Raw genomic sequence first — 27,176 nt, forward strand, 5'->3', positions numbered from 1 at the left:
GCTGTGGGTTTGTCATATATGGCCTTTATCATGTTGAGGTAGGTTCCCGTTATGCCCACTTTCTGAAGGGTTTTTATCAGAAGTGGGTGTTGGATTTTGTCAAAGGCTTTTTCCGTGTCTATTGAGAGGATCATATGGTTTTTATTCTTCAGTTTGTTAATGTGGTGTATCACACTGATGGATTTGTGGATATTGAAGAACCATTGCATCCCTGGGATAAATCTCACTTGATCATGATGTACAATCCTTTTAATGTATTGTTGGATGTGGTTTGCTAGTATTTCATTGAGGATTTTTGCATCGATGTTCATCAATGAAATTGGCCTATAGTTTTCTTTTTTTGTGGTATCTTTGTCTGGCTTTGATATCAAGGTGATGGTGGCCTCATAGAATGAGTTTGGGAGTATCCCTTCCTCTGCAATTTTTTGGAATAGTTTCAGAAGGATAGGTGTTAACTCTTCTCTAAATGTTTGATGGAATTCGCCTGTGAAGCCATCTAGGTCCTGGACTTTTGTTTGTTGGAAGTTTTTAAATCACAGTTTCAATTTCAGTTCTTGTGATGGGTCCATTCATCTTTTCTGTTTCATCTTGGTTGAGTCTTGGAAGATTGTACTTTTCTAAGCATTTGTCCATTTCTTCTAGCTTTTCTGTTTTATTGGCATATCGTTGCATATAGTAGTCTCTTATGATCCTTTGTATTTCTGTGATGTCCATTGTTACTTCTCCTTTTTCATTTCTAATTTTATTGATTTGAGTCCTCTCTCTTTTTTTTCTTGATAAGTCTGGCTAAGGGTTTCTCAATTTTGTTGATCTTTTCGAAGAACCAGCTTTTCATCTCATTGATCTTTTCTCTGGTTTTCTTTGTTTCTATTTCATTGATTTCTGCTCTGATCTTTATGATTCCTTTCCTTCTACTAACTTTGGGTCTTGTCTGTTCTCTCTCAAGCTGCTTTAGATGTAAAATTAGTTTGTTTATTTGAGCTTTTTCTTGTTTCCTGAGGTGGGCTTGGATTGCTATAAATTTTCCTCTTAGAACAGCTTTTGCTGAATCCAATAGGTTTTGGAGTGTTGTATCTTCGTTGTCATTTGCTTCTAGGTATTTTTAAATTTCCTCTTTGAGTTCTTCAGTGATCCATTGATTGTTTAGTAGCATGTTGTTTAGTCTCCATGTGTTTGTGTTTTTTGCAGTTTTTTTCTTGTTGTTGATTTCCAGTCATATAGCGTTGTTGTCAGAAAGGATGCTTGATATGATTTCAATTTTCTTAAAGTTACCGAGGTTGCATTTGTAGCCCAGGATGTGATCCATTTTAGAGAATGTTCCATATGCACTTGAGAAGAATGTGTATTCTGTTGCTTTTGGATGGAATGTCCTATAAATATCTACTAAGTCCATCTGGTCATTCAGGGCCTATGTTTCCTTATTGATTTTCTGTCTGGTTGATCTGTCCATTGCTGTAAGTGGGGTGTTAAAGTCCCCCACTATTATTGTGTTATTGTCAATTTGTCCTTTTAAGGTTGTTAGCAGTTGCCTTATATATTGTGGTGAACCTATGTTGGGTATGTAGATATTTAAAATTGCTATATCTTCCTCTTGGATTGATCCTTTGATCATTATGTAATGTCCTTCTTTGTCCCTTAAAATATTCTCAGTTTTAAAGTCTATTTTGTCTGATATGAGTATTGCTACTCCAGCTTTCTTTTGATCCCCATTTGTGTGAAATATTTTCTTCCATCCTCTCACTTTCAATTTGTATGTGTCCCTAGAAGTGAAGTGTGTCTCTTGAAGACAGCATATATGTGGGTCTTGTTTTTGTATCCATTCAGCCAGTGTATGTCTTTTGGTTGGGGTGTTTCATCCATTAACATTTAAGGTAATTATTGATATGTATGTTCTTATTGCCATTTTATTAATTGCTTTGGACTTGCTTTTGCTGCTCTTTTTTCTTTCCTTCTCTTGTTCTTTTCTGCCTATAGAAGTTCCTTTGGTATTTGTTGTAAAGCTGGTTTAGTGTTGCTGAATTCTCTCAGTTTTTGCTTATCTGTGAAGGTTTTGATTTCTCCTTCAAATCTGAATGAGAGCTTTGCTGGGTAGAGTAATCTTGGTTGGAGGTTTTTCCCTTTTATCATGTTAAGTATATCATGCCACTCCCTTCTGGCCTGCAGAGTTTCTAGCAGAGCAAAACTTTTTGAAGTTGGGGCAATGGGGGTGCAGCATGGCAGGGTTTGGAGGGGAAACAAAATTGAAATTCTGATTAATTTAATTTTCTGGTTAACTGTTTATCTGAAAACTCATCCTTTTTTGTTTTCATCAATATTGACATTTTTTTTTAACAATAACTACTTTCCTGCCCTAAGTTATATAGTAGAAAGAGAATCTTGTGTAGTGGCCTTTGAGTGGGCTCTTTTTTTTTTTTTTTGTCTTTTTGCTATTTTTTGGGCTGCTCCTGCAGCATATGGAGGTTCTCAGGCTAGGGGTCGAATCGGAGCTGTAGCCGCCAGCCTGTGCCACAGCCACAGCAACGTGGGATCCGAGCCGTGTCTGCAACCTACACCACAGCTCATGGCAACACCGGATCGTTAACCCACTGAGCAAGGGCAGGGACCGAACCTGCAACCTCATGGTTCCTAGTCGGATTCGTTAACCACTGCGCCACGACGGGAACTCCTGAGTGGGCTCTTGATGAAAGGAGCACCAAGTGTACATGGGTGCCTTGACTGTAGTTCTGGATCTTTCATGATTTTGTGCAAATCACTCAGACTTCCTTGGCTGCAAAACTCTCATTTTAAAATCGAGTCATTTGGTAAATCAAAACCACCATGAGGTACCACCTCACACCTGTCAGAATAGCCATCATTAACAAGTCAACAAATAAATGCTGGAGAGGGTGTGGAGAAAAGGGAACTCTCCTACACTGTTAGTGGCAATGTAATTTGGTATGACCACTATGGAGAACAGTAAAATACCTCAGAAAACTAAATATAGAACTACTATAGGACCTGGCTATATCTCTCTTGGGCCTATATCTGGACAAAGCTTTCATTGAAAAAGATACATGCCCATATGTTTATTGCAGGATTATTCACAATAGCCAAGATACCTGTATGTTCATTGTAGCACTGTTCACAGTGGCCAAGACATGGAAACAACCTAAATGTCCATCAACAGATTAATAGATTAAGAAGATGTGGTATATATACACAATGGAGTACTACTCAGCCATAAAAAGAACAAAATAATGTCATTTGCAGCAACCTAGATTGAACTAGGGACTCTCATACTGAGTGAAGTAAGTCAGAAAGAGAAAGATGAATACCATATGATATCACTTGTGTCTGGAATCTAATATATGGCACAAATGAACCTTTCCACAGATAAGAAACTCATGGACTTGGAGAACAGACTTGTGGTTGCCAAGGGGGAGGGGGAGGGAGTGGGATGGACTGGTAATCTGGGGTTAATAGATGCAAACCATTGCATTTGGAATGGATAAGCAATGAGATCCTGCTGTATAGCACAGGGAACTATGTTCAGTCACTTGTGATGGAACATGATGGAGGATAATGTGAGAAAAAGAATATGTGTGTGTGTGTGTGTGTGTGTGTGGCTGGGTCACTTTGCTGTACAGTAGAAATTAATAGTACACTGAAAATCAACTATAATTGAAAAAATAAAAATCATTTTATTTTAAATCATTTTAAAAAGAGGAAAAAAATTGAGGCATTTGGGGTTTCTGTTATGGTGCAGTAGGTTAAGAATCTTACTGCAGCAGCTCAGGTCTCTATGGGGGCACTGGTTTGATTCCCCAGCCTGGTGTAGTGGCATAGGTTGTAACTGCAGCTTGAATTCAGTTCCTGGTGGAACTTCCATATGCCATGGATGTGGCCATTAAAAAATAAATAAATAAATAAAACTGAGGCATTTACCTCATACATGCCTGTCGGAATGTAAAATGATGCAGTCGCTGTGGAAAATAGCCTGGTAGTTCCTCAGAATGTTAAACAGAGTTACCATATACTCCAGCAACTCCCAAGAGAACTAAAAGCATATTAAACAAAACTTGTACCTGAATGCTCATAGCGACATCCCTCATAAGAGCTAAAAAAGTGGAAACAACTAAATGTCCATCAGCTGATGAATGAATAAAAATGAATTTTAAAATGTTGTATATCAGCACCACAGATATATTCAGCCATAAAAAGGAAGAAAGTCATAAAAAGGACACAGCCTACATGGGTGAACCTTGAAAACATGCTAGTCAAAGAAACCAGAGGCAGAGGTCACATATTGCAGTATTTCATTTAAATGAAAGGTCTAGGCAAATCCATAGAGAGAGAGAGCAGATAAGAGTTTGACGGGGTCGGGGGGTGAGAAGAGGGAGAAATGGGGAGTGACTCTTTAATTGGTACAGGGTTTCTTTTGGGGATGATAAAAATGTTTGGGGACTAGATAGTAGTGATAGTCACATGATATCGTGAATATACTAAAAAAAAAAAAAACCCACTAAAGGGCACACTTTACAGTGGTTAAAACAGTGAATTTTATATTATGTGAGTTTTATTTCAACTTAAAAAATGAGAAAGTTGTAAGCTCAAATGTCTCAAAGATTTTTTCCTTTTCTTTCCTTTTTTTCTTTTTATAGCTGCACCTGCGGCATATGGAAGTTCCCAGGTGAGGGGTCGAATCCGAGCTGCAGCCGCTGGCCTGCACCACAGCCACAGGAACACAGAATCCAAGCAGCATCTGTGACCTCCACTGCAGCTCGCAGCGACACCGGATCCTTAACCCACTGAGCAAGGTCAGGGATGGAACTTGTGTCCTCGTGGATACTAGTCGGGTTCTTAAGCTGCTGAGCCACAATGGGAATTCCTCAAAGATTTCTTAAGCTCCAAGACCCTATGATTTTCTGAAACCTCTCTAACACACCGTAGATGCTCAATAAATACTTAGCAAATTGAATTGTAGAAAACACTGGAGTGTGATTCTTTGGATGAGGGACACTTTCCTACATGTAGAGATATCTGGCTCAGAAGACATCTTCAGGATCTTAATATAGTATAACCTGTGGGGCAGAATCACCTTTAAATGAGTGCACTTCATCCTTGGTGTACTGGTAAAGGTTTAACCACCAGCTCTCTAGGGAAAAAGGAACTATCTGATAAATATGTATGTACGTTTATTATAAATTTTACTGATATAAATGATGCGCAATTTACAAATAATAATAAAATGTACTCTTTACTGTAAATTCCATATAGCCAATTGATTCTCACAGAATGCTTTAATCGATTTTTGCTGAACTCTTGTATCTGCAGCCAAGCTATGGTTGCAGTTGAACCATGATTTAGCAAATGGAGTTGCATCTCAGTCCTGTAACTCTTTTTGCAATCAATTTATCGTCATTTTTCTGATACATAATCTATTACAGATTATAGCCATTAAACTGAAACTTCTTTCAGCTTTGGCACTATGCATGTCAGAACTTTATCTTTTCATAAAGGATGCTAGGAATTTCTTTGCTAAATTGTATTACAGGTTTTGAATACTGAAGAAAATATCCTCAATTTTTGTGTCTATGTTATTCACAGAGCGTTGTCTATAGCATGACAGCTTTTAAGTTTAATCCACAGTGATAGCATTTTCCTCTTTTTGTTAGTTTAGACAAGCGGATAATATATCAAGCTCTGAAATGTAGCATTTCCTGATTTCCATAGTGTAAGTATTCCCATCATGACTGATTTTAAGCTACCAATGTGACATCACTGAACATAGAGTTGGGGAGAGGAGCACAGTACCTCACTATTATATAGCACTTCCACTATACTGATACGATAGACATAAATCATCCACACAACACAGATAATAGTAAAATAATTACACAATAATGAGTTTAGAATATTTATCACCTCTGTTTTTAATAAAACATATTTAATTATAAGTTCATATGATTTTATTTATAATAATGGCTGTGTTTATCAACCAACTCTTAAAATCTCAGGAAATTTAACACGGTTCTCATAAGCCGATGCAAGCTGGCTTCAGCACACCAGCGTCCATTATGATATTTAACGGCTTATCATACTTTTTTTAGTTCAAGATCTTACCAGAAACTTGATAAATATACTCTCCTGAAGATATCAATACTCTTCTAATTGCAAATTCTTTAGTTTGGTATTTCTTTATGCTACAGAATATTATTCCCTTGAGATTGTAAAAGACACTCCACATTAAGAAAAATAGGAAAGGGTGGCATTCTAGACTCAAAGAAGTTTTGAGAATTGTAGGATTTCTCAGAGTCTATAATATGCTAGCACACACATTTTGAATCTATCAGAAGAGAATATAATATTCAATTATTACATTTATTTAGCAGGATATAGTTTAGAAAATGCTGCTAAACCATGAATGGACTTTTTTGTACCATTGCATCTTCACCGCAGCAGGTTTGTTTTTTTTTTGAGTGTATACATTAAAAAAAAATGATGCATAGTTTATTTACAACATTGTGTTAATTTCTGCTGTACAGCAAAGTGGTTCAGTTATACATACATATATTCTTTTTATACTCTTTTCCATTAGGGTTTATCATAGGACATTGAACACAGTTCTCTGCGCTATACGGTAGGACCTTGTTGTTTATTTCCTCCCCATATAATAGCTTACATCTGCTAACCCTCACTTCCTGCTCCATCCCTGTCCCACTCCCCTCTGCCTGGGCAACCACAAGTCTGTTCTCTATGTCTGTGAGTCTGTTTCTGTTTTGTAGATAGGATCATTTGTGCCATATTTTAGATTCCACATGTAAGTGATGTCATATGCTATTTGTCTTTCTCCTTCTGACTTATTTCACTTAGTATGAGAATCTATAGTTGCACTCAGGTTGCTGCAAATGGCATTGTTTTGTTCTTTTTTATGGTTGAGTAGTATTCTATTGTGTATGTGTACCATATCTTCTTAATTTATTCACCTGTCAATGGACATTGAGGTTGTTTTCATGTCTTGGCTATAGTGAATAGTGCTGCTGTGAACATAGGGGTGCAGTATCTTTTGAATTATAGTTTTGTCACCACAGCAGTCTCTGTACTGGTCCCCTAGTACTTTTGAGCCTCCCCTGCCACCCTGAATCCCTACAACAGGAATCAGGACTCATCTCCTCTAGATCCCACACCACACCATTGTCCCATTCTTAGGGATTTGGGGGTCAACCTGGATGGATCACATGGTTAGTGAACACTTGGGTTACTACCTTATTATCTTCTTAAAACAGAGACCAAATCACACAGATTCCAAGGAGGTTGTGGTCCCTGTATCTGCTTGGGGACATTGACATCCTTATCTAGAACTCCTCTTCATCCCATTACTGTAGGAGAATTGTAGAGGAGGTTTGGGGTGGGGACTGACTTACATCCTCCAGTGCCATCCTACGCCAATTTACCCTCAAATCTTTCTCTTTCTCTTCCCCTGCTTTGCTCTGTAGCAAAATTGGGGGTGGGGACCTTAAGAAGGCAGTGGGGAGGTGAGGCAGTGGGCACCAGCCCTTGCAGACTCCACTTTCCAACTTTCTATCTGGTGAGAGACTGAAGGGAGGGAGGAGGAGAAGAGCCAAGATATTTGCCCCCTACTTCTGCCCTGGGCAGTGTTTCTGGCAATGGCTGCTTCTTCTCCATTGTTCTGCTCCTACAGGACCATCCCTTTCCTCTTGGTTCCATTTACGTCTGTGGTCCCAAATCCTGGACCAGGAACTTGGCTTCCCACTATGGCCTTACAGCCTAAAGTGGTAGACCCTTTCTGCTGGCCTTACAGCCTAAAGTGGTAGACCCTTTCTGCTGTTGCTCATTTCTGGGTGGCCTCACTATCTTTTGTTTGACTTCCCAGTCCTTCCATCATCTGTTGTAGCAGACTCCAGGGTGCCCTACACTCATCCTCTAGGTAGTCTCCTTTATATGCCGAGAATATTACTGGAACATCCGAGACTTACTGGCTGAGTCTGGGTCTGGCCATTGAAGCATGCTCAGCCTATGTTTAGCACAAGCTGGGGAATGAATGTTCCCAGAAGGAACTCCAACTCAGAAAGTGTTAATATAGAAATACCCTGTCTCCCTTCCCTGTGGGGATGGGGCTAACCCTAAGGCTACACTGGCTCCCAGAGTTGCCCAGGATTGACTTCACACTGGGAATATGCTTGATAATGGACTCTTTAGATTGGTTTCCTTCCCTTGCCTATCCTACAACTTCTCTACTCATATTTCCTGGGATCACCTCCCTGTGAAACTGCTTGCACTAGAATCCTGTCACTAGATCTCCTGGGGGCTCCAACCAAGAAACCTCTGTAACTTATTTCCTGCATTAAATCCTCTCTGCTTTAAGTATTGCATGATTTCTGTCCCCTTGGTCAGGCACCAAGTGACACACCTGCACTCTGACACTGGTCACCTGCCATAACCCACGTTTCTACTTTGCTGGGAAGAGGGAGGAGAACTGCCAGATCACTGTTCCTCAGCACTCCCCCCAAAGGTAGCTCTGGGGCAAGTTATATATATAAGAGGCAGAGAATCCCCATGATCACTATGTGTGATATCATTTAACAACCTGTAAGGCTGATGGAAGGGTTTAAATCTAGCCTGTTTCCATTTCAGATTCTTTCAGATACTGTTCTATGGTGATTTACTCTTCAAGGAGGCAAATCTTGGTGCCCATCTTACTCTTTTGTTTTTCAACATTAACTGTGCCTGCTCTAGTTCTCTGCTACATGGAGGTACCTGCCAAAGCAGGGAGCTGCAAAGAGCCTTTCTGGTGGGATTGCTCAGTGGGTGGGCTACTCATGAGTTTATGGCACCAAACAAAGAGCATTGGAGGAGAATCTATATGTGATATTTCAAAGCAAATGTTACAGTCATCATGACACAAAGCCCCAGGATTTTGTTGCACTTCATTATGTTTGTTTTATGGCTTAGATTGTGTTTGTTTTACACAACATCTGTGCATCACATTGTGTGACTATCAGATGGATACACAGCCCTGTGTGAATGGTGCCCCCTGAAGCTGTGTGATACAGCAGCCCTGGGAAAAAGAGGCACAAACATAATTTTGATACTGATGGCCTCCATAGATGTCAACCTGGTCTTGGATCTTTAATCTATAGGGGAACTCAAAATCAAGGCATTACCAGTGACTGCATGACAACTGGACTCTAGGAGGTCAAAGGAAGCAGAGATCTAGAAAAAGATCCAAGGTTTCTGTTTGTTTCAAAAGAATCCCTCCAGTTAAAGGGGAAGCAGGTTTGGTGAGTCATGCCAAGGAAAATCTCCATTTGGGGTGTTAAGTGCAGGGAGAAATTGAGGCAGAGAGCGGGCCCTTGGCTCCCATAGCCTATTGCAGGCAGAAGGAAGAGAAAAATATCATGATTAGCATGTTTCTCTCCTTCCTTCGATTAAGATGACAGAAGCAGGCAATCTGCCGCTTGTACTGAAAGGCCACCGGGAAGGAGGAAAGAAGCATCTGTTCTGAGAAACTGCCGTTTAAAAATGCAAGAAGTACACAAAGCAAAGGAGGAGCGCTCCGTAGGGTAGGCCATTGGCTCAGAAAACAGGGAGAATTGTAGCGGTTCTCTGAGAAAGCCATGGTTTGCCCCAAGTCCCAGCAGTGGGGCTCTGGAGTTCTGAGGAGGGCCTCCAGTGTTTCCACCAGATGGCTCTTGATGGTGATCCTAAGAGATGCCCTCTGTCGGGAGAGAAGTGCCACCCCACCCCTTACCTCTGTGGCCAACCATCCTCACCCTCACTGACCAATGCTGTCCATTTTTAGAGCGAGTTACAGTGCCCTCCCTTGCATCTTCTTCTCTGTTCTCTGCCCAAGATGTTAACTATTTTTGATGGAAAAATAAGGCAAGCCAGTGTCTCCAATGGGACAGGGTCACTCAGAACCCCACAAGTTTGAAGGGCCTGCATGTACCTAGAGGACTCAAGAACCTCATTCAAAGGTGCCAACACTGACCTGCCAGCTGGAAACCATCTGAAGCCCTGAGAGTTACATTTGGCCTCCCAACCCTCCCTTTCTTGGGGTTGGAAATCAGTCAGGTTCAAAGCAAGCTCCCCTACCTCTGGCTGCTTTTGATATTCAGAGTCACCACTACAAAGGCTGTTGGTCAGAAGGGATGTAGGGTCCCACCTTTCTGAGGACAAGTATATTCTACCTGGGTTAATTTGTAGACTGGGCTGGATTATAAGCACGTATGGATGGCAGCAATCTGTGCACTCCTTGTGTGGTTGGCTTCAAGCTATTCTCATAGTAGATACTCAGTCAGTATTTAAATTTGGAAATAATTGTTTCTCAGGTCTTGCAACTCTCCCAGTTAAAGTAAACCAGGCTTGCAAATAAGAACAGAAAATTGGACAGTCTTCTTTTCCAGAGTCCCAGGTGTCTTTTCCTTGGCAGAAAGGATCATCTTCAACCTATTTTCTCACAGTAAAATGGGAGTAATAAAAGAACCTTTTTACAAAGGTTTAATGAAGTCAGAAATGTAAAACAGCGTGGCATGTAATGATTGTGCTTATTATTATTATTATTACAATGTTATTTGTAAACGAAGCATATTTTCTCTAGGCATTCTGTGAGCAAGGTGGGAGCCCTCTGAGCCTCCCCTTTGAAAGAGAAGAGGGCACTGTGCAAATGTGGCTGATGCAGAAGGAACTGCATGATAGTCACACTGATGTTCTGTCCACTCCTGGCAGCCATTCTGAGTGACTAAGCATTTGCATTCCGTAGCCTATCTGCAAATCCAGTGGTATCCACAGACACATGTCTTTCCTTCTCAACCACTCCAGCCAACCATTGCCAATTCCTTGCAAGAAGGCATGCAGCCCTGCTGTGGATTTGGGATGGGCACTCCCATTTGCTTGTGGCTTGCTTTTAGGTCATGACAACCTATTCTCAGGTTCCAGGCCACAGAGAATATTAGCAATTGCCAAGGGAAGACTTACTGGCATACCTGTGCTTTGTAAGGCCACAGCACCCACAGCCAGCCCTGAGCTTCACTTGTCTGGAAGGTTCAAGAGGCAAGTGTCAGAAAGATGACTTTGGTTTTATGACCTGCCTGGCCACAAAGGCTTTTGCTGAATTACATTTTAATCTTGTATCCTAGTCTTTTAAATCAAGGGTTAATATAATAATAGTCAAATGAGTGTTTATGTTGTTTCATAAAGCTCTTGCAGAATGCACTATTATTATTGCTGGCATTGATAGCCTTAGTCTTAGCTCTAGTGATAGTATCTTACATTTGTAATGTGTTTAGTGGGGCAAGTCACATTATGTATGAATAAATGAGGTGAAAGAGCTGCAGTGACGTTGTGAGGCGAGCTGAGCCTTAGGCCATGTGTTCCAGGTGTTTGCTCTCTCTAAGCTGCCCTCCCTTTGGATCACACAGGCTAGCATGCTGTTTTTTATATAATGACCCATATGACAAAGTCCTCTAAGAATGACTAGACAAAGGCCTTAATCGCCTGCATCCTTATACCAGATCATCTTTTCTTTTGGCTTTGAGCTGCCAAGCAGTTGAGAAGCAAAGGTAAAGATCAGCCACAACCACGTGGCTTTTGGAATTCAGACTTCCTCATCCTTTTCTATTTCCTTTGAGTTTATATTTCTAAATTGAAATTAATTTAGAATTAATTTGAATTCTGAAATTTTCTATTTTAACAGACTGTGACTTTTATTTTATGCCATTTCAGTCCTTTTAGGACATAAATGAGGAGTACATTTCAAGAAAGATGATATAATTGGCCACTTCAGTTTTACCCAGTAGGAAAAGGGACCACAGAACTCTTCCTTTATTCCAGATATTTTGCTGTTTTGCTCTCCAGAGAATGATCTTTTCAGAGTAAGTTTGCCAGATAAAACACAGGATGCCTGGTTAAGCTTGAATTGTTTGTAAATAATGAATAATTTTTGTTTATTGCATACTAATATAGCATACTGATTTTTTATACTAAAAAATTATTTGTTGTTTATGTGAAATTCAAATTTATCTGGACGTCCTGTATTTTATCTACTAAATCTGGCAACTCAAATTCGGAGTGACAAAGGTCCTTGCTTTTGCACCTATGCAGAGAAAAGCTAACAATAAAGGTGCAATATTCAAAACAAGTTTATAATAAAAGTTTAAAAAAAATGAGCTGGAAATCTTTAAAGTCAAATTTTGAATAACCGGCCTTTGCAAAGAAGTTCACTGTCCATGCCCAGAGGTGGCAGGCTCTACTGAGGCTGGATCTGACTGCAGCCTGGGACTCTTGAAGACAACATGGACCTGCCCATGCTTTCCCAGGAGCTGCTGAGCAGCACTTGACTGGGTCAGCCTCTCCACGATGTACTAGGACAAGTTTTGGCCAGTTCCTCCAACCTTTGATTTGGAAAACTGCAAATTTAACTCTAACCTCCATGTAAAAGAGGCCAAATTCTTCCTCCACTCCAATCAAAAATGTCTGCCAGTTACTTCTGGGATCCCTGGGAGTATTTTATAGGAGCTCCCAGAGTGGTCTCCCACCTCCCCTCCAGTCCCCTCTCAGTGGTCTGCAGCCCTCATCCATATGAGTGGTGTCTGGTTCCTGCAACAAAGTCAGCAAGCAAAGTGGGTGTGGCTGCTGGCTCCCTCTGCCATGGGACCCCCAAAGCCTAAAATCCCAGAAGATGACTTCATGGTCCCACAGTTGGTCCAGCCTCACCGCCCTGCTGTGCTCCAGGAGGAAGTGGAGGGGAGCATCTTTCCTGTGCTCTGTCCCACTGCTGACGCCGGGGCCTAGAGCACCTCTGCTGGGTTTCCACAAGCCGTCGAGTGCTTCAGGACCACAGCGCCTCCTCCTCTTCCTGAAGTGCTCTCCACGGGGCTTAAACAGGGGACATGTCATGTCTGCTTTCTTTTCCCCAGAGAGCAAAGCTCAAAGCTTCCTCCTTATAACAATGAAAGCCCTCTTGCAAATCAGCTTATGATACAGACCAGTCTTGAAGCTTTTGCAACAGTTAGACATGCTTAAACTTAACTGAAATTCAGTGGGGAGCAGACCCTAAAGCTCACCTTGTGATCCTCTTGGCCCAAATCACATCTGACAAGGGGTCGTTAGTTGGCTTTAAGGATGGCTATGGTTGTGAGCTTAACTGCTTAAATCTGTGGTTCAAGGACATTGGCACAAAAGGACATCAGGCTGCCCGTCAGATGTTATTTCCCTTTCTCCTTGATGCTGTTCTTTTGAGAACAAGAAGTTTCCCTTGGGCCTATAGTGGTATACCAGCAGCCAGCAACCAGAGCTGCTGCAGGAGTGACCGTGTGTCTGGAGACAAAGTGTCTGGCTGAGTCAGAGTGTGTGCTCCCCACTGAAGACATGGACAATCAGTGGCTAAAATCAGGCCTTTATTGGACACTGTACCATGGCCTCTCTTTTTCCTCCTGTACTCTCCTCTCTCTCGCTTGTATAGGCAATGGATGATAATGCCTGCAGAGTGCTTAGAAATGCCATCTCCATGTGCCAGAGCTTCACTTCTCAGCAAAGTGCTCTGGCTTGACCTTGCCCTGCAAGTGTCTCTAGGTATCTTTGTTCCATGTTAATTTTGGACCTAAAAGTACTGAAGGGGACAGCCACGTGATGCATTTGACCTTGCTAAGGAAAATGCCTCTGGTTTTCTCAGTGTGGTTACTCAGGTGAATCTGCAGACTCAATGACAACACACATGTCCTAACCACTAGGTCAGAGGCCCCTGGAGGACAGGTTCCCCTCAAAGCAGATCCTGAGACAAGGACTTGAGTGTAATTAGTTTATTTAGGAAATGATCCTAAGTAGCAGAGTGAGTGAGACAGGGAATAGAGGAGAGACAGCAGAAAGAGCATTAATGGCATTCCTGCTGTGGGCTCTAGAACTGGGCTCAGTTCTGCGGGGTTGCCTTGAATAGTCTGTAAAGAGCATACGTCACATTGTCCCACCCAAGGGCAAGAAGCTGGGGCACATACCCACTAACTTCTCCCCATATGGGCCGAGGGACATTCCTCAGCATGGGCCAAACAGGCCAGGGACAGAGAACACCCTGAGGCCCAGAGCGGGACCTGACTGCAGGTGACCTCCAGAATGGGTATACTATAAATCGGCCATTGACAACTGTGCCAGCAGAGATTGTGCTTCTTCCTTGCTGCACCCTTAGCACCTAGACAGTGCCTAGCACTTGATGGATGTTTAATAACCATTATTAGTAGGATGAGCAGGGATGCTCATGAATGAATGAATGAATGGGGAGCACAAGTACATGCACAAATATAGCTTAATGGTTCAGCAAATGCTGATCAATTGTCAAAAATTATTTGGGACCTTTCAAAACCAACTCAAGTGTCAGTGACTGTGGTTAGCAGTGGGCAGGTCAAGCAATCTGCTTTCAGTTTGAAGTCCTTCACCGAGTAGGTGGGGAGCGACCAGGGAAGGCTGTCAAATCCAAAACCAAGAAAGGGAGCCTCCCTATAAAGCACCTTGGAAATGATAATATGGATGTAAATAGGAAATACTACTATATTATTACCTCTTTTCCTGGGTTTTCTGGGCACAAGGGATTCAGGAGCCCACTGGGCTTCCTATCACATTGTCATGTAGCTTTGGAAGTTAGACAAGCTTTTTTATACTGAAGCACAGTTTGCCTCCTAATTGCTCATTGGTTTCCAGTGGCTTCAAATTCCAGCTTCATTACTATTAGCTATGTGACTGTGGTTCAGTGGCTCATAGTTTCTGTGTATTATCTTCCTCACCCATAAAATGCCTATGATAATACTGTAAGCTTTCTATGTAAGAGATGGTCTCTGCTTTCCAACTGCATCATTCAAATTCAGGCTCCACCATTCACTAGCTTGACCTAGAGTGACTTCTCTGTGCCTTCACTTCCTGATCTGAAAGATGGGGATGATAATAGCACCTAACTCATGGGGTTGTTGTAAAGCACTTGGTAAGTGATATGTGTATAAGTTTTTATTTCATCTCTTTGAGGGTTTACGGATATTAAGGTAATACATATACAGCTTATATAGAGCTCACTGCCTGATATGGGCTTGATATATATCAGTCATTATTATTTTTTTACTGCAGCAATATTAAAGTACTTCATCAATTATTTGTTCCCCTGGCTTCCTCTCTTTTCCAGCTAAACATCCACTCCTGCCAGCATTCATGGTAAAGTTTCCATCCCATCTACGATCTGACCTGTGCAAATATGGTATGACTCGCATCCTGTCCTCCCTACATTGATGTGCAGCATGAGGTTGCTGTGGTTCCCTGAGGTGTGTCTTTTTAAATTTCTTTGCAATTACTCACACAGCCATTATCATCAGAAAATGGCATCTAATTAAAATATTTACAGAAAGACTATAGAATAAAACTGTATCTTACAGTTCCTGCTGGGTCTACAGAAACCCAGCTTTATCTTTTGGTCAAATAGCTTTTTTTTGGGGGGGGGGTCCAATAAATACTGCTCCATTAGCCCAGTTTCAAAATGAGAACTTATGTTAGGAACTTATAGAGAGATTGTATGTAAGAGTGGGTTAGACTCTCATTGAATTGTGAGCTTATGGGTAAGAAGGAAGGTGTGAATTTTTTAAAAAAGGGAATTGAGACTCAGGTAAAGGGTCATGTTGCAGAAATGATGTTTCAGGGTTCAATTTGGACAAGTTTTTCCTGTGATTATATCCAGGACACTGTCACCCATCTGATGGCTTAGCTTTCTTTGAGTCCCAATCACCAGTTGTCCTTTAGATCTTCCTTTCTCCGGCTTTTTGATCTCATTAAGGCCTTGGGTCTTTGGTGTTTTTGGCTTCAGTCACCATCTTGTGTTCCCACCTCCACACGGCCTCAGGGTATCACCCTGGTTTACCTCCTATGCTTATAATAGCTCTTTCTCAAGTTATTTCATGGACCTACCTTAAATCCTAACATCCTCCTCCCTCTATATCCATTCTTGGGTATTCTCAGTGGTATCCATGCCTTCAACTAACATCCATGCTCTTACAACCTCAAAGTCTAAATCCCTACCCCAGATTTCCCTCTTCTCTTAGAGACTCAGCAAGTTAAGGGCTTGACATAGTCTCCATGAGGGTGTGGGTTCAATCCCTGGCCTCTCTCAGTGAGTTAAGGTTCTGGCGTTGCTGAAAGCTGTGGTGTATGTCTCAGATGCAGCTTGGATCTAGTGTTGCCATGGCTGTAATGTAGGCCAGCAGCTGCAGCTCCAATTTGACTCCTAGACTGAGAACTTCCATATGCTACAGGTGTGGCTGAAAAAGGGAAAAGAAAATGTCCACTATGAAATTCTCTATCTCTTCCCACTTCCAACCTCTTTATCAAGCTGAATTTCCTATTTTGGATAATGACATCACTATCTAAGGCTGAAACCTAGGAACCATTGCAGATTCCCTTTTTCTCAACTCCACTGATTGTAGTTATTACATATCTCTTGCATCAGTCTTGTCTTTCCCTTGAGCCTTGTCATTGCCATCATTTAGACATTTCTCCACATGGGCTATTTGAACAGTTTCCAAAAGCTCTCACTGCTGTCATCATCTCTCCACCTCTTTTCTTCTTCTAGCTCCAGCCTCCACATGGTCTTCAGAGTCATCCTCCTAAGCTGCAGATGCTATCATCTTCTTTGACATGACATCTACAGCTCTTTATCAACCGGACTCTTTAAGGACCTTACCTCTCCAGGTATCTGTTAATATGCTGAAAGCAACCAATCAAGAAATATTTCATGAACACCTTCTACATGCTTAAGATTGTGTTAGGTCTTGCAGAGGTTATAAAAGAAGTTTAGTACATGGTCTTCAAATTTTAAGGGCTTTCAAAACTAACATGAAAAGAATTATTGCATAATTAAGTGCTTAATTGTGTAGTGTAGACTGCAGAAGCAATATGAAATATATTTCCAAGTTGGTTTTCTAAGGTTCACTAAAATCCACAAGTATGTGTACACGTATAAATTGTACATGTATAATTCCTTGATAAGAAGTTTATAATATGGATTGCCTTGGTAACACTGGTTATATTCTGAAGCAGCAAGGATGTCACCTCTATCAGGCAACAAGCCTTCATTAGTTTGAGTGCTTCACAAAACTACTTATTTTATTGCATATTCATTCTGCTCTTATCTCAGTAGGACGGAAAATTATCTCTGTAATTGAAACTAAAAATGGGCCACTGCTTATAATTCTTAGAGGTATATAAATCAGATAAAGTCAGTGTCAGGTCAAATAGACAAGGTAAGGAAGAAAAAACACTCGTAACTGTGATATGAACTGCATGTTTGTGCCGCTCCCTGACCCCCCACCCCCTGCCACCACCAATTCATGTTGAAGACTAATCCCCAATGTGTTAGTATTTGGAGGTGGGACCTTTGAGAGGTAATTAGGTTGTAAGAGTGGAGCCCTCATGAAAGGGATGAGTGTCCTTGTAGAAAGCAATGGGAGAGAAGTGACCTCTTCCAGCCACATGAGGATGCAAGAGAAGGCAGCTACCTGCAAGCCAGGCAGCAGGCCCTCAACAGATGCCATACCTGTCAGTCCCTCGATCTTGGACTTTCCAGCTTCTAGAACTGTGAGAAATAAGTGTTTGTTGTTTAAGCCACCCAGTCAATGTTATTTTTATAATAGCTGTCTGAACTGATTAGACAAATGCCAGCCTAACAACCTAAATTATTGTATTGCACAGCTGCAAGGTAAAGAATACTAGCTCAAAGCAGAGAACCTCCACAACAGATGGGACTGCAGTCTAATGCCAATCTAGCTCTTTCATTAGGAAGCTGCGTCAGGATGCCCATTATGATGCTCTCATCTTATCAAATCCCTGGGCACAACTCCACAGGGAGGCCATAAGCACCCAGTTTCCTTCCCTGAAAATAGGTAGATTCAACTTTGCAGAAAGGAAACCAATTTAGATAAAATATGGTCCCCATTACTTTCCTTGTGAAAATTGTTCTTAGGTGAGACATCAGAAGTCCAGGGAAGTGATACTGTCTCTCCTAGTTCTTGCTCATCAAATTGTACCTTGAAATAAAAGGAACTGGTGCTGATGAGTTTAAATCATGCTGGAGGGTTTTCCTGGAGTGGCCTGAGCTTTGGATTGTGAGCCAGTTCCTAAGCCTAGCTTGAGCCTAGTCCTGACCCTGCTGTTAACCAGTTGTGTGTGTCTGGTAAGCCCATTAATTCTAGAGTCTCAGGCTCCTTATTCTTCACAAAGTCTCACTGGTGATAAACACATTTTATGTGAAAACATTTCAGGAAGTTTGGGCCCCTAAGAAAGTAGGGTATCTGAGATTCCTACTGTGACCCTTTAAAGTGCCCTGGGACCATAATCCCTTTGTGACTTGTGACTTGCCTCTGCGCTCCACTTACCATCATTGTGGCACCTGCTCACTTGTTCCAGAGCCAAAAATAGCTTTCAAAGGACCTGTTGTACTAATACAGTGTTTTCAGGTTTTGAAAGCACTTTTACACACACCATTTCACTTAATCCTCATTATATCTCTTTGAAGTAGGCAGAGCAAGTATTATTCTTAGTTAAGGGATGGGGAACAGAGGCTCAGAGTCTGGGAGTATTTCCCTTCTTTCCATCTCTCCCAACTCCCCAGCTTCTCTCTCTGCTTTTCCTGAGGTTCAGGTATCCCTTTTTTCAGTCCTTCTCCATCCTCTGCGCCCTCCAGATTAGAGCCAAGAAGTCCTCCACCCCTCAGTCACAACCTACCTCAAGACAAATGTTCTCTCTTGCCCCTTTAAATTTCAGGTTCCCTGCAATTCTTTGCATGGGAGAAAAAGGAAAATCCCAGTCTTTATGTAAGCGTGTATCACTTGCCTACCCTAGGCCAGGTATTCTGCCTATTCTTATTCTTCCTCACTTCCTTTTAAATCTCCATCATTACAAAAACCTATTCAGCAGTTATTCCCTGGCGTCCTACTCTTTGCAGGGTACATGTAGATATTTTGTATTGAAGGTAGCAGGTACATGCAAGATGCTCACAGTTGGAGGGGGTAGCTATTTGCCTTTTTAAGTGGTGTATATGTTTTATGACTGCCCTGTGGTCCTCTGCATTTGTATTTCCAGTCTTGGATTGTAAATTACATGAAGATGGTCCCTGCATGTTAAACTTACCTCTAGTTGATGTGTGGAAAGAGATGAGTCAACAGGGCATTTTTGTCTGCCTCAGTGATTTCCATCAAAAGTCAGGATGGTGGAAAGTGAAAACAAAGCAAAACAGCTTCTTCTCAAAGGAAATAGCTAAAGAAATGGTGGCAAAAGCAAGATCATTTAAATTACTGCATGGTGTATGTTCCTTAATCATTATTTATAAGACTACAGAGATGCTCCTATACCCAGTTGCTGGGTTAAAGGAAATTTTCTAGGAAGAATGAGCTACACTTACAAATGCTCGTTTGTGCATCTGCTACATGAACCTGGTAATGAAGTGTAAGTTCAAGACCTTGTTAATTCATTAGTCAGTAACTTATTGATTCTGAAAGCTACAGACCCTGTGCCTTGTCATCATTTTTGTAAAGCATTCCTCAGGGTGGTGTTCACTGTAAAATATTGAGCTTATTAAGGGTTTTGGGGCCCCTGATTAACTTTCACAGCAAAAGCTATGTTAAGTAAATTAGGTACCAAATAAATCTGAAATGATTGTGGAAAGTCATCAGCTAAATTAAGACGCTGACAGCTCACATAACAAGACGTGAAGCAATGGTAATTAAGAAAAATAATCGCCTTAGCTGCTGAAAGGACAGGTTTGACCCCCAGTGAAGTAACTCCCAAGGCATCTGTTTTCTAAAAGACAATTCTTGCTGCTTTGTTCTGCTGTGAAGGGCGAGAGGGGCAAGAGACACTTTTCTGTATTCCAGTATCCACCGCATACTCTAATGGAGAGAACTATGTCTAGGGAATAAGCTTGTTTGAGGCAGAAGGTCAGATTCGAGGAGTTATCTGAGATCTCTTTTAACCTGAGGTGTGGCAGACTCACAACTCCCTACACCCTGCCCTCTTCTATTGAAGAGGCAAGAAAATGAAAACCTCATCTTTCAGGTTCCTTTACAGGTAGGAATAGTCATGGGACCTAGTTCAGCTACTGAGATGTGAATGGGAGTCACTGGGTGCTGGTCTGCGGAAGCGTTTCAGAAGGGACAGATGTGACTGGATTGCCCATTTTGTCTTTTGCTTCCTCCCTCCTTCTTGGAAGGTGACCAGGATGCCCACTGGAGGTGCAGCAGCCATGGTTGAAGGGTGGCAGAACAGGAACCCCAAAGGACCCAATCTGTTTATGCCTGAACCTCTTTTTCAATTGAGAGAATTGCTTTTTGTTTAAGCCATTTTCAGCAGGGTTTTTGTTGTTTGCAGTCAACATATATGGCAAATTTGAGGATCTTTCAGCTCAGAGGATCATTCCTCAGCAGTATTATTGGGTTTAGCAGAAGTAAAACAACAATGACAGTATTGTATTCTTCAAGGTAACGATTTACATTAGGAGTTTTCAGACATAGATACGAACTCTGGAGAACTCAGAGACAGACCCGTGAAAACAGGCCCAGCGTTAAGCATTGCTCTCATTGGGCCCTTCAACCTGTCAATCTGGTGACGATTATCTTCTTAGGCTATAACTTTTCATCAATTCCAATGGTCTCATTTGAGAAGCAGGATTGTATCTTCTTTACTGACTTTTTAGAATTATGCGTCTGTGTTTGCTCTCTTGGGATCTAGTGTTTAAAACTCTTCCTGCTCCAAGGTATGCTTCTAAAGGTATAAAGATAAGATAGGGTTTCCTGGCTATATCACTTTGACCTACCATACTTGGGTTCTTTCATATAATCATGGAAAATGAAGCCATGACAACAAAGACAAATTCAGACCTAAAAGAGTGTAAAGAAGGGAGAATGAGGAGTTCCATTGTGGCACAGCAGGTTAAGGATCCAATGTCTTTGCAGTGGCTCTGGTTGCTACTGAGGTGTGGGTTCAATCCCCAGCCCAGCACATTGTGTTAAGGATCCAGTGTTGCCACAGCTGTGGCGTGGGTCACAGCTGCAGCTAGGATTTGATTCCTGGCCTGGGAACTTCCATATGCCATGGGGTCAGCTGGTAAAGAGATCATGGTACCTCTGCTTGCTTCCTCTTTGTATTAAGTGTCTATATAGCAGAAATAGGATTAAGAGTCGATATTTCTCCCTGCCAATGACCTAGTTGTATATATTTTAAAAGATTTTTTTATACTTAATTATGGGATACACTGGGAATTTGGTTATATTCTTTCTTGAGATGATTTCTTTGATTTCCTCTACAAATATTTATTGAACATTATGTTAGTTCTCTATTTTTCCATAACACAATACTGCAAAACTTAGTAGCCTAAAACAAAAAAATAACCATTTGTTATCTCACAAGGTGTTTGAGTGTCAAGAATTCAGGAACAATTTAGCTTGGTGATTCTTGTTGTAGTCAGGATATCAGTGGGGCTTCAGTCATCCAAAGGCTTGACTGATGCCAAAGGATCACTTCCAAGATTGTTCACTCACAACACTATTGGCAGGAGGCCTCGTTTGTAGGAGACTTAACAGATAGTGACATTGCTTCCCAGAATGATTCTCAATGACCCTTGGCTCTACTCTATGAGTCATTTTTCCTTTTCCATCAAAAGTAATTCATATGGTTGTATAGTTTTCTCATCTTGTTTCACCCTCTGGAAGTTTGAGTCTAGAGGCTGCTTTTACTTTTATACTATCTCTGCCCCTTTTAATACAAGCTGGCCATATTTCTGAAAATACAAGTTGTGGGTCTGACAAAACTTTGTAGATTTGTGATCCTATTGAGGTTCACTCCATACAGTAACATATACAAATTGCTTCACGATAAGCCCTTCTCCTCTTGAGCTTCTATGAGACTTCAGAGGGACAACATCTTTAAACGTCTTAGAAGACCTGTTGACTTAATAGTTCTCCAAGCACAGCCTTGGATCTTTCTGAGATCTTAAAGGATTTAATAGTCAATTCCTTGACTTCATCTTTAGACCATATTTTTCTGAGAGTACTCTCACAAGAGTTTGCTAGAAGGGCAAACTGAAAAACTTTAAATACAACACTTCCTGGGTTCTTTGTATTTAGCAGTCTTTCCTTTAGCTTATCTCTCACCTCTTAAATTTTACCATAAGCAGCAAGAAGAAACAAAGTGGCATCTTCAGCACTCTGACTGGAAATTTCCTTAGATCAGCCAGTTCATCAGGTATAGTTTCTAATTTCTACTATGTTGCTGAACATTTTGCCGCTTCTTAAGAAGGATCACCTTTCCTCTAATTTCTAATAGCTTTGTCCTTCCTTTCCTTTAAGACTCACCTGCAGCCTCCTTAAAGGGTATCAAGCATCTACTGTCAGAACCTTCAAGGTTTTTCAGCCTTCTCTAATAGTTTCTTCTAAGTCCATGCAACTTCTGCCCACTTCCCAATTCCAAAACCATTCCCATGTTTCAGATTTTTATTATAATAGCACTATTGCACTTTCGGGTACTAAAATCTGAATTATCTATCTATTGTGGTATAACCATTACTCAAAAACTTAGCATATTAAAACAAATAACATATATTATTGCACAGTTTCTGTGGGCTATGAATTTGGTAATGGCCAGCTGGACAGCTCAGGTTCTCTCATAATATTGCAGTCAGGATGTCAGCGAGGGCTGCAGTCATCAGCGGGCTTGACTGGAGCTAGAAGATATATTTCTAAGACAGCTCACTTGGTTATTGGCAGGAAGCTTCAGTCATAGAGCTGTTTGAGTATTCCCATGGAATGTCAGCAGGTTTCTTTAGGGTGAGAGGTCTTGCAAGAGAAACCAAGGCAAAGCCATAATGTCTTTCATGACCAAGCGTCAAAAGTCACAACCCATAATTTCCTTGATATCTTTTCGGTGGCATAGGTCAGCTCTGTTCAGTATGGGAAGAGACCACACGTGGGCATGACCATCAGAAGGTGAGGAACTTTGGGGCCGTCACAGAAGCTGGCTACCACAAACACATCAGAGCCAAGGTTCTATACAAGGCAAACTGGGTCAGAAGAAAAGGTCCATTTCCTCGAGGAACTTATATTCTAACTTGGATTATTAGACATATACACAAAATAATGTGAGAAAATTATTGAATTTTATAGCCAAATTGCTGGGACTCTAAGGAAAAAGCACTTCCTTGATGCACGACTGGGAAAATAGATGTTTAGTAAATAGTAAATATTCCTTGAGTGAACAAAACCCTGTAGCAAGGTCAGGGAAAAATTAAAAACTAAGAATAGGGCATTGGGTTTAATGATTAAATATTGTTTTGGAGTTCCTTTGTGGTGTAGCAGGTTAAGGATTTGCTGTTGTCACTCTAGTGGCTCAGGTTGCTGCTGTGGTGTGGATTTGATCTCTGGCCCAGGAACTTCCACGTAACATAAGCATGGCCAACAAACAAACAAACAAACAAAACGCTATTGTTTTAATTGTTTAGAAAAATGATTTCAGGAGACTATTGGAATACACTTGAAATTGCAAGTGGTTGAGGAGATGATGAAGGTAGGTAAGTTTGGTAGTAACAGGGAGGGGGAGAGATGAAGTTTAGTTTCAAGAAGTTGGCCAAAAAGTTATATTCTGCTTAGGGGCAATTTGGGCATTTTTCTAGGCAATAGAGGAGTCAGGAAGAAGAGGAAGGAAAAGGGGACAGAGACTGGAACCTTGATAATTGATGGAACAGTGTCCCAGAAGGATTCACAAGCACAAAGAGAGGACTAGACTTGGAAAAGAAAAGGGCTGTTTCTTCCTTTGAAAAAGAATAGATGATAAAGAGACATTTTGGAATCCTGAAGAGGGAAGGTTTGTTAGGGTATATTGAATGGCCTTGACTGTTTTTCAGTGAAGTGGGGACAAGATCATTTTATAGTCTGAGGGGATGGAGAGGGGATAGGAGCTTGGGGACACTAGAAGGGGGAAGAGCTGTGCAGAGGAGCTGGAGAGGAAGCAACCCCATTACTACGGGGTGGGAGTGAGCAGCTGGCTGAGGTTGGGTCATCTGGTCTCTAGGAGATACATGATGGGCACAATGCCCTCTGGTTTCACTTAGCAGGCTGTGAGCAGACAGGAAGTGGGTAGAGAATAACAGCTGCTGATGCAAACAGCCATGGTGAGGAATCTCCGGAGACTTGGTCCATCTGATTTGCACCCTGACTGATTGTTCCTGTTATGTGGTATAATTTCTCTCCTTTGAAAATCACTATAAACCTCAGGGTGAGAAGAAATGGCATAATCTGTCACTTAAATGTGTGATGTGTAATGGGGGAAATATGGAAAGGGTTTAAATCTTTTTAACAATTCTTAACATGAACAATTTAAGATTCAGTCACTGATTAGCACTGCCTCAGAACAAGTAAATAATGTTAATATCCTCTTTGTAATTCAGCCCACAGGAAATAAACACTGAGTTTTCATGATCTTCCATAGATGGATCCTATAAAGGAATACATAAAGCCAATGGCACTTTATGGAAAATATTCTTAAATAATAGTACTGGACCAGGTCTTAGAAGATGTGGGTCCCATTCCAGTCTGCTACTATCTCTCTGACTCTGGGCAGGTCACTTAATCACTACTGGGCCTTAATCACTCTTTTGTAAAGTAGGAAACTGGATTGGATGTTCTCTAATGCCTTTCAACTCTAACATTTCATGGTTCTATGGTTTCCAGCCCATCAAATTAGCTCGATTTTCCACTGTGAGTGCCATAAAAGTTGGACACTAGGGGTCACATTTAGATAACCACTCAAACACATCTGTCTGAGTCTGGTAAACATGCCCCATTTCCTTCAATAGGTGGCTCTCAGCAGCTAGATGATGATTGGTCTAGTTTCTCACTAAAAATATTCCTAAGTGGGATTGTGTTGTTTCCCCTTCCAGTGGCTCGAAGATTCTGGGGGGAAAGTGAGAAACTTTCCCTGATTCAGGCTTTTCCCTCTGGGTTCATGCTATTTTCTCTTTTTCACACAGGAGCCCACATCAGGCCAGTTGTTCATTCATGGCACAGATAAATTCTTCCTGAAGCTCTCATATTTTTACTCACCAATACTCTTTCTTGGCTGCGTGAGTGATACCCCCAAGTGGATAACTTTTTAACAAATTAGAGTTGCCTTCATGGAAAACCATTTTTAAGAGCTCCTCATTGAATGATCCAAAGTTCTTCCATGAACTGTTTTTGTGATCTATTTGCTTTCAGGAGAAGTCACCTAGAGAGATGGGCTCCTTCCCCAGTTTCTTCCCCAGGTGGTCTCTGTAGTCTTTCTTTATCATGGTCCAAATTCGGCATCCCTCTGTACAACCTCAGTCACATTTGCCCCATCTTAATGTTCAATTCTCAGTAAAGGTGGGGGATTAAAACTGTTAGTCAACATGGGGAAGGAAAATGTTATAAACCTTCCCAATACTTAATAGCAATGTTTCCTTGCATCTATATAGCTTCACATTTTTCCAAGTGTTTTTACATATATTATTTCCTTTGAGTATCATTGTCCACCTTAAGGAAACCAGGAGTACCATCACTGAATAGAATCCCCATTAGCAGAGGCCACCAGAAGTAGGCAAGGGTTTGGCCCAGAGTTTGAAAGGTGGAGAAGTAGAATGTTCAAAGGCAGAAAAAAAGTGAAAACAGTGCAAAGAACAGAATTCATTTACTCTCATCCCAGAGTTGAGGGGAGAGGAAGAGTTGAGATTGTAATGAAGTTTTAAAATAAGTAAGATTGATTTGGGAGTTCCCGTTGTGACTCAGTGGTTAACGAATCCGACTAGGAACCATGAGGTTGTGGGTTCGATCCCTGGCCTTGCTCAGTGGGTTAAGGATCTGGCGTTGCCATGAGCTGTGGTGTAGGTTGCAGACGCAGCTCAGATCCCTCCTTGCTGTGGCTCTGGGGTAGGCTGATGGCTATAGCTCTGATTTGACTGCTAGCCTGGGAACCTCCATATGCCGCAGGAGCAGCCCTAGAAAAGGCAAAAAGACAAAAATAAGTAAATAAATAAATAAATAAAATAAGATTGAGGAGAAGGATCAAGATGATGGACAAGTAAGACCTCATGCTCAAACACATCAAAAAAAAAATCTACATGTAGAGTGATTCACACAGAACATCTACTGAGTGCTGGCAGAAGACCTTATTAAACCTTCAAAAAGGGCAAGAAACACTCCATATAACTGGGTAGTACAAAAGAAGAAAAAAAAGAGAGAGAGAAGGAATCATGATGGGACTAGCACTCCTGAGAGGGAGCTGTTAAAGAGGAAAGGAACCCATACTCTGGGAAGCCACCATGATGGGGAGATCAGCTGAGACAGCTGAGGAGAAAATAGCAGCAGCTGGACTGAGGAGGGCAAAGCAGAGTGAGAGCTGCACAGATTCATCTGCATCATCCACCCTGGACAGCACAGCCAGAGACTCTCGGGAGAGGGCTGGGCACTGAGACTCAGGCTCTGGAGTTTAGTTCCAGGGAGAAGACTAGGGTTGGCTGTGTGGAAACAGCCTGAGGAGCTGGGAAGTGGTGTGCTGAATGCCACAGACAAGGGAACCCAGAAGGAGGTCTGGGCCTGGAGGAGAAGCCAGATGCCATTGTTGGTGGGGGCGAGAGGAGGAGGGGCAGACCACCATAGGAATCTCTTTCCCTGGGCATGTGCGGATTCTCAAATGGTGGGGAGCTTCTAGCGCAGGCTACAGGTGGTAAGAGGCCACTTGCTTGGGCTGTGGGAGACCAGGCGACTCTTGTGTGGGTGACGGGTGGCTGGTCAGCTCCCAAGGCAACAGAAACAAAAGCAAAAATAAACCAATGGGACCTAATCAAACTGACAAGCTTTTGCACAGCAAAGGAAACCATAAAAAAACCAAAAACCCAAAAGACAACCTACAGAATGGGAGAAAATAGTTTTAAATGATGCAGCTGACAAGGGCTTAATCTTTAAAATATACAACTTATACAACTCAACAGCAAAAAAGCCAACAACCCAATTGAAAAATGGGCAAAAGACCTGAATAGACCTTTCTCCAAAGAATATATATAGATGGCCACTAGGCACATGAAAAAAAGCTCAACATCACTAATTATTAGAGAAATGCAAATTAAAACTACTATGAGGTATCACCTCACACTG

The 27,176-nt window shown here is 41.5% G+C and overlaps 1 protein-coding gene across 1 annotated transcript in view; it reads left to right on the plus strand.

Annotated features, from left to right (window-relative positions):
• The window catches only part of ZNF366 (zinc finger protein 366), a 343,082-nt gene that overhangs the window by 184,976 nt on the left and 130,930 nt on the right, over positions 1–27,176 (plus strand). The window contains exons 4-5 of the mRNA XM_047792838.1: positions 15,161–15,296; positions 16,595–16,713. The gene's annotated coding sequence lies outside the window, so the exon portion shown is untranslated. The remainder of the gene's footprint in view (positions 1–15,160; positions 15,297–16,594; positions 16,714–27,176) is intronic.

The sequence above is a fragment of the Phacochoerus africanus genome, chromosome 1, assembly GCF_016906955.1.
Source record: "Phacochoerus africanus isolate WHEZ1 chromosome 1, ROS_Pafr_v1, whole genome shotgun sequence".
NCBI lineage: Eukaryota > Metazoa > Chordata > Mammalia > Artiodactyla > Suidae > Phacochoerus > Phacochoerus africanus.